Genomic DNA, 6745 nt, shown 5'->3' with positions numbered 1-6745 from the left:
GTGGAAACTTTTCCTCCTTCACAGCTCCCTCCCACTGGTGCAGGTGCCGTCCCTATTCTTCTGTTTCTGTTTTTTTTCTTTTTTTCTTTTGCCCTACCCAGGTACGTGTGGAGTTTCTTGCCTTTTGGGAGGTTTGAGGTCTTCTGCCAGCCTTCAGTAGGTGTTCTGTAGGAGTTGTTCCACGTGTAAATGTATTTCTGGTGTATCTGTGGGGAGGAAGGTGATCTCCGCGTCTTACTCTTCCGCCATCTTCAAGGTCCCCCCCACTCTGTACTTTGTCTGATATTAAGTCAGTGTATCAGCTTTCTTTTTGTATTAATTTCCATTCAAATTTTACTATTTCTATATCCTTATGTGTAAGATGTTTCAAGTACAAGTGCTTTTAAAAAATGTGTTCTGATAATCTTTGTCTTTTTTAATTTAAGAGTGTACTGCATTTAAATATAACTGATTTTGGTACCTTCTATTATTTCTTTACAATTTGTTTTTTTCCTCATCATTGCCATCACTCATTGTAAAGTGAGTATACATCCTGCTTCATTGACTTTAGATTTCTCCATTTGTCTTTGACCATGGGATGTGGGTGCAGTTATCTCTACCTTCTGCCTACCTGTTCTTCATCATAGGAACATCATATTCCAGGTAAGATGTGCTCTTTCAGCCAGAGTCCCAGGATAAGAAGATAGGAGGGACAAAGTAGAAGCCAACTAACAGCCTGGAGCTGAGCTCCAGTTAAGAGTCTAGAGTTGCGAGCTCCACTTAAGACTACAACTAATAATAACTAATAGTTATAGAGTTTTAACCTGTGCCCAGCACTTTCAATGTATATTTTATAGGTGATCTCATTTAACCCTGACAAAGAGCCTCTGGGGCTGGTGTTATTATCTTATGTTACAGATGAGTACAGTAAGACCAAAAGTTTAAGATATTTAGTCAGATTTGCAAGGCTAAAAAGTAGTAGAGCTAGGCCTTGAAACCAAGTAGTTTTAACCTAAAGCCATGTTTTTTTTTTTTTTTTGCAGGCTCAGCGGCCATGGCTCATGGACCCAGCCGCTCCGCGGCATGTGGGATCTTCCCGGACCAGAACACGAACCCGTGTCCCCTGCATCGGCAGGCGGACCCTCAACCACTGCGCCACCAGGGAAGCCCTAAAGCCATGGTTTTGACTACTGTGCTATGTTACTTCTTTTGAAGTCTCGAGAGTGGTTTCCAATTTCTTTAATCAGTTCTTTTCTATTGCCCTTTCAGAGGTTCTGATTTCCCATTTGTCCTTCAAGTTCAGAAATTCTAGGAGTCTTCCCTTAAAATAAAATTCTCACCCATAAAAAGAAATTAAATTGGGTCATTTCTAGAGACGTGGATAGACCTAGAGAACTGTCATACAGAGTGAAGTAAGTCAGAAAGAGAAAAACAAATATTGTATATTAACGCATATACGTGGAACCTGAAAAATTGGTATAGATGATCTTATTTACAAAGCAGAAATAGAGACACAGATGTAGAGAACAAACATATGGATACCAAGGGGGAAAGAAGGGATGGGATGAACTGGGAGATTGGGATTGACATATACACTATTGATACTATGTATAAAACAGATAACTAATGAGGACCTAATGTATAGCACAGGGAACCCTACTCAGTGCTCTGAGGTTACCTAAATGGGAAGGAAATCCAGAAAAAAGGGGATATATGTATACATATAACTGATTCACTTTGCTGTATAGTAGAAGCTAACACAACTAACACAACATTGTAAACCAACTATACTTCAATAAAAATTAAAAACAAAAAAATCTCTCCTTTTACATGTAACCAAGGCCTACAACACTGGTAGAGAACATACTTTTTGATCAAGTGTCTCTCCCTTTCTCTCTTTTTAATATAGTTTATTTTCCCCTTAGGTCTCTATGGAAGAAGGCTTGAGTCTGTCCCAAGAATATAACCATGTTTTTTTTGAGACCTCTGCAGCCCTCAGATTCTGTACTGATGATACCTTCATGGCTTAGTGAGGGAGATCCACAAGGAGTCCATGCCATCCTTGATGGAAAAGAAACTGAAAAGACAGCCTATGGAAGAAGTTAAAAGTCTCATTGAACTGTGGTTTTCTCAGGGTTTTTGCCCAGTAGTGGGATTGCTGGGTCATATGGTAGTTCTATTTTTAGTTTTCTAAGGAGCCACCATACTGTTCTCCATAGTGGCTGTATCAATTTACATTCCCACCAATTGTGCAAGAGAGTTCCCTTTTCTTCCCTAGATTTTTTGATGATGGTCATTCTGACTGGTGTGAGGTGATACCTCATTGTAGTTTTGATTTGCATTTCTCTAATGATTTGTGCTGTTGAGCATTCTTTCATGTGTTTGTAGGCAATCTGTGTATCTTTTTTGGAGAAATGTCTATTTAGGTCTTCTGCCCAGTTTTGGATTGGGTTGTTTGGTTTTTTTTTTTTTTGATATTGAGCTGCATGAGCTGCTTGTAAGATTTGGAGATTAATCCTTTGTTAATGCTTTGTTTGCAAATATTTTCTCCCATTCTGAGGGTTATCTTTTTGTCTTGTTTATGGTTTCCTTTGCTGTGCAAAAACTTTTAAGTTTCATTAGGTCCCATTTGTTTATTTTTGTTTTATTTCCATTTCTCTAAGAGGTGGGTCAAAGGATCTTGCTGTGATTTATGTCATAGAGTGTTCTGTCTATGTTTTCCTCTAAGAGTTTTATAGTGTCTGGCCTTACATTTAGGTCTTTAATCCGTTTTGAGTTTATTTTTGTGTATGATGTTAGGGAGTGTTCTAAGAATCATGTACCACATGTTCATTGCAGCTCTATCTACAATAGCCAGGACATGGAAGTAACCTAGTGTCCATCAACAGATGAATGGATAAAGAAGATGTGGCACATATATACAATGGAATATTACTCAGCCGTAAAAATGAATGAAACTGAGTTATTTGTAGTGAGGTGGATGGACCTAGAGTCTGTCATACAGAGTGAAGTAAGTCAGAAAGAGAAAAACAAATACTGTATGCTAACACATATATATGGAATCTAAGAAAAAAAAAAAGTTCTGAAGAACCTAGAGGCAGGACAGGAATAAAGACATAGATGTAGAGATTGGATTTGAGGACACAGGGAGGGGGAAGTGTAAGCTGGGATGAAGTGAAAGAGTGGCATGGACATATATGCACTACCAAATGTAAAATACATAGCTAGTGAGAAGCAGCTGCATGGCACAGGGAGATCAGCTGGGTGCTTTATCACCACCTAGAGGGGTGAGATAGGGAGGGTGGGAGGGAGAGGCAAGAGGGAGGAGATATGGGGATATATGTGTATGTATAGCTAATTCACTTTGTTATAAAGCAGAAACTAACACACCATTGTAAAGCAGTTATACTCCAATAAAGATATTAAATATATATATATATATATATATATATATATATATATATATATATATATATATATTTTAAAAAGGCTTATTGAAGAAGAGAGAAAACATGACATGATATCCTTGCTTCTAACTCCCTTACTCTCACTCTCAATATTTTCAGTCAAGCAATTCTAGATATTGTATTGAGCTTTAATATTCTCCCTCTCCCTCCACCACTTGCTTCCTATCTCTCTCTCTCTCTCCCACTCTCTCTCTCTCTCTCTCTCTCTCTCTCTCACACACACACACACACACACACACACACACACATTCAATATCTTCCTATAAGTAAAAGCAAAATCTGCATAACTGTACCTCTTGAGATAGTTTGTTTTGCCCTTAAGAGTTGGATGGATTTTGTCAATCAGCCAGATATGTAGTTTAGTTTTTACAATAAATTACTAAATAAAATTGACATTCCAATTGCCTCATTTCCCTTTAAAGACTCTAGCTTCATTTGGTATGCTGTCTGGTTATAGAGAAAATACTCAGAATTGCAGACTGAATGATAAAAGGCTCAGGGGATCTGCCTTTGCCTGATAAGTCTCCAGTTGTTTGCATTTCAGGAATCTCAGTAAATAATAAAGAAGTTCAGGAAACAATTCAGATCAGGAGTCTGCAACCTGGTCTTTCTTAAGTGCAAAAGCCATGCTGCTTTTCCTTGAATGCTTGAGATGAACCTTAGATGAATTATTAATAATAGGAGCTAGTTGTGGGTCATTCGAGGGCTGAAATAAGATATCCCCATATTTACAGTGCTCTGCCCCATCAGGATTCAGCAAAATTATCACAGTGAAGTCACCGGGCTGTGGCAAATGGATACTGTTTTTATAGCAGTAAGAGAGGCTTCTATGAATCTGATGGTTCACATACTTCCAAAAGGACATCCTGAAACCTCTCAGCAAGGAGTCCCTATTAGGACTGAGTAACCTGAGTTAAGACCACCTGCAAGGCAAGAGGCTTCTTGACTCCAGAGACCCTGTTTTCTCCGTTTGTTGCCAAAATTTTCTATCTCTTCTTACTGAAATGATGAAACACCATCAGTTAGAGGGCTTTTTTCTTGTTTGTTTTAAAATGGATCATTTTGTAAATGAAATTGTCCATATACTTATTTATCCCATTGTGCTAAGTGGTGTGTTCAAACTCAAACTCAGAAAGCACCTTACCAGAAATAACAGTTCTGACTGTTTAATAGACCAGAGTTAAAATAAAAAACATAAAGAACAGACAGCTAAACATGAGGTGGAATCCATCAAACTAATCTTCATGGGTTGGGGACAGTTTTTATCATAAATTAGAGAAAAGGAAGGACTAAGGCCAGAGTTATCATTAAACATGCAAGCACTTATTATTTTATTCACAATGCTTCTGGCACTGGATAATCTCTGAGAATGCAGGAATGAATCAAGGTTGTTTAACACTACTTAGAAGACTCACTTGTGGAAGAAAAATGGGATTATAAATTTGTAGATAAGAAGACACATTTTATATCGTAATATAGCTACAGCAAGAAAGAATAGAGATTGCCATTTTTCAACCACTGGACTAAAATCTTAGCCTTTCAGAATATTGTACTTATGGATCCTTTTATTGCTTGGAGCCAAGGCCTTTCTCAAACCCACATGGACTTCACTGTTCTTATTCCTAAGCTCTGGGATCAAGGCAATCAGCTTGCATTTATTCACTTGTTAACTGCTTCTACTCTGTCCCTTTGGATTTTTCTCAACCCTCATCTTCTACGGAGTAGGGCACAATCTACCGAGTTTTCCCTGTCCCATATTACCTCTAAAATCAAATCCACTATATCTTTTCATTCTAAGGTATTCATAAGTAAGGAGAAAAACCAAAATATTTTTTTAAAAATGTGGAGATGATATAAAAATAACAAGATTCTTATAGCCATAGAGCTGGTCTTTACTTCCTCGTTTCCTTTGCTCTAAATGTTTAATACTCTGCTTTTATACTGATAAAATGGGTTAGTACATTATTTTTCTCCCTCAGCTACCCTGACCCCTGGAACTCTTCCAAGTTTGGGAAGACTCTGTGCATACTGCAGTCCATTAGATTGTTCTGTTTGCTAGAAGATGCAATCTAAGAAACAGAGTATTTGGCACCTAGTTTCATATGACAGACATACATCTTTGAAAACCTGATGACTGCCCTATCTATGAATAACAGTAGTGTTTGACATCTTTGAAAATCTGATGACTTCCCTATCTATGAATAAAAGTAGTGTCTGACACCTTTCTTTAAACAACTAAAAGTCTTTGTAAATTTTATTTTACTGTCAGCTTCCTTGCCTTTGGCTCTAAAGTTTTGTATCTCATTTCTCTCTTGTTCCTTCTCTTTATACTTTTCGAGTCCTGATAAATAATTTACATGGTTTAGAAATTCTTAGAGAGGTTTAGATTGTGGAACAGTTACCAAGTCCAACCATTTCATTCTGTGGAAGGAAGGAGGTCTGTAAATGATCACTCAGTGAAACTGCATGAATTTGAAATAATTATCACCAGCAGAGAGAGGCAGATTTTAAGTATTCTTTTAAGCCAGTCTGCTAAAAGGAAGTAAATGTTCTAGAAGAATAAAACCTAGTTATTTTTGCCCAAAGACTATTGACTCACTCTCTTTGATATGACCTAAATTCCAAGATCTCATACCTGATCACTATCCCTGAAAACTTCTAACCAGACCTAGGATACCTCAATCAATCTCAAATCTTGAAGAAGAAAAGCACAATGTGTACATACCTACATAGCCAAAGGAGTGTCAAGAAACTATGAAACAATAAGCATCCATGTGCATTGTAAACAAATATGTAGTCACCCAAGACAATTTACCAAATAGTGACAAAATGCGAGCTATGTGCAAGCACTTTTCTAGATACCACTGGGTGTGTGTGCATGCATGTGTGTGTGTTGGAGAGGTACTATGCAATTCCAAATACATTTTCTGCTCTCTAGAAATATATCATCTATTTTATGTATTTTTAATTAACTGGTCTGGTGGGTCCCCATAATAAAATAATTTGCCAGATTGTACACAAATGACAGTTTATAATGAGCCTTGGAACTTGTGTAGAAAATGCCAATAAGAAAAAAACATGGACAGCTAGAGCCAAGCATTATTCACAGCTGTTTTATTTCTCTACCACTTGTCTATTCTTTCTCATGCGTCCTTGACTGATGGGTAGCTGGGGTGAGGAGGAACTGAATTTTGGTTTAATCCAGTAATTCAGTGCTAAGTTAAGGCAATAATTTAAGAAACATATTTAAATAACACAACTTCTGCATGGGACACTTAGGCCAGTTGTTTTCATTCAAA

Source organism: Delphinus delphis, chromosome 13 (assembly GCF_949987515.2).
Source record: "Delphinus delphis chromosome 13, mDelDel1.2, whole genome shotgun sequence".
Taxonomy (NCBI): domain Eukaryota; kingdom Metazoa; phylum Chordata; class Mammalia; order Artiodactyla; family Delphinidae; genus Delphinus; species Delphinus delphis.
Note: the sequence above shows the minus strand (reverse complement) of the source record.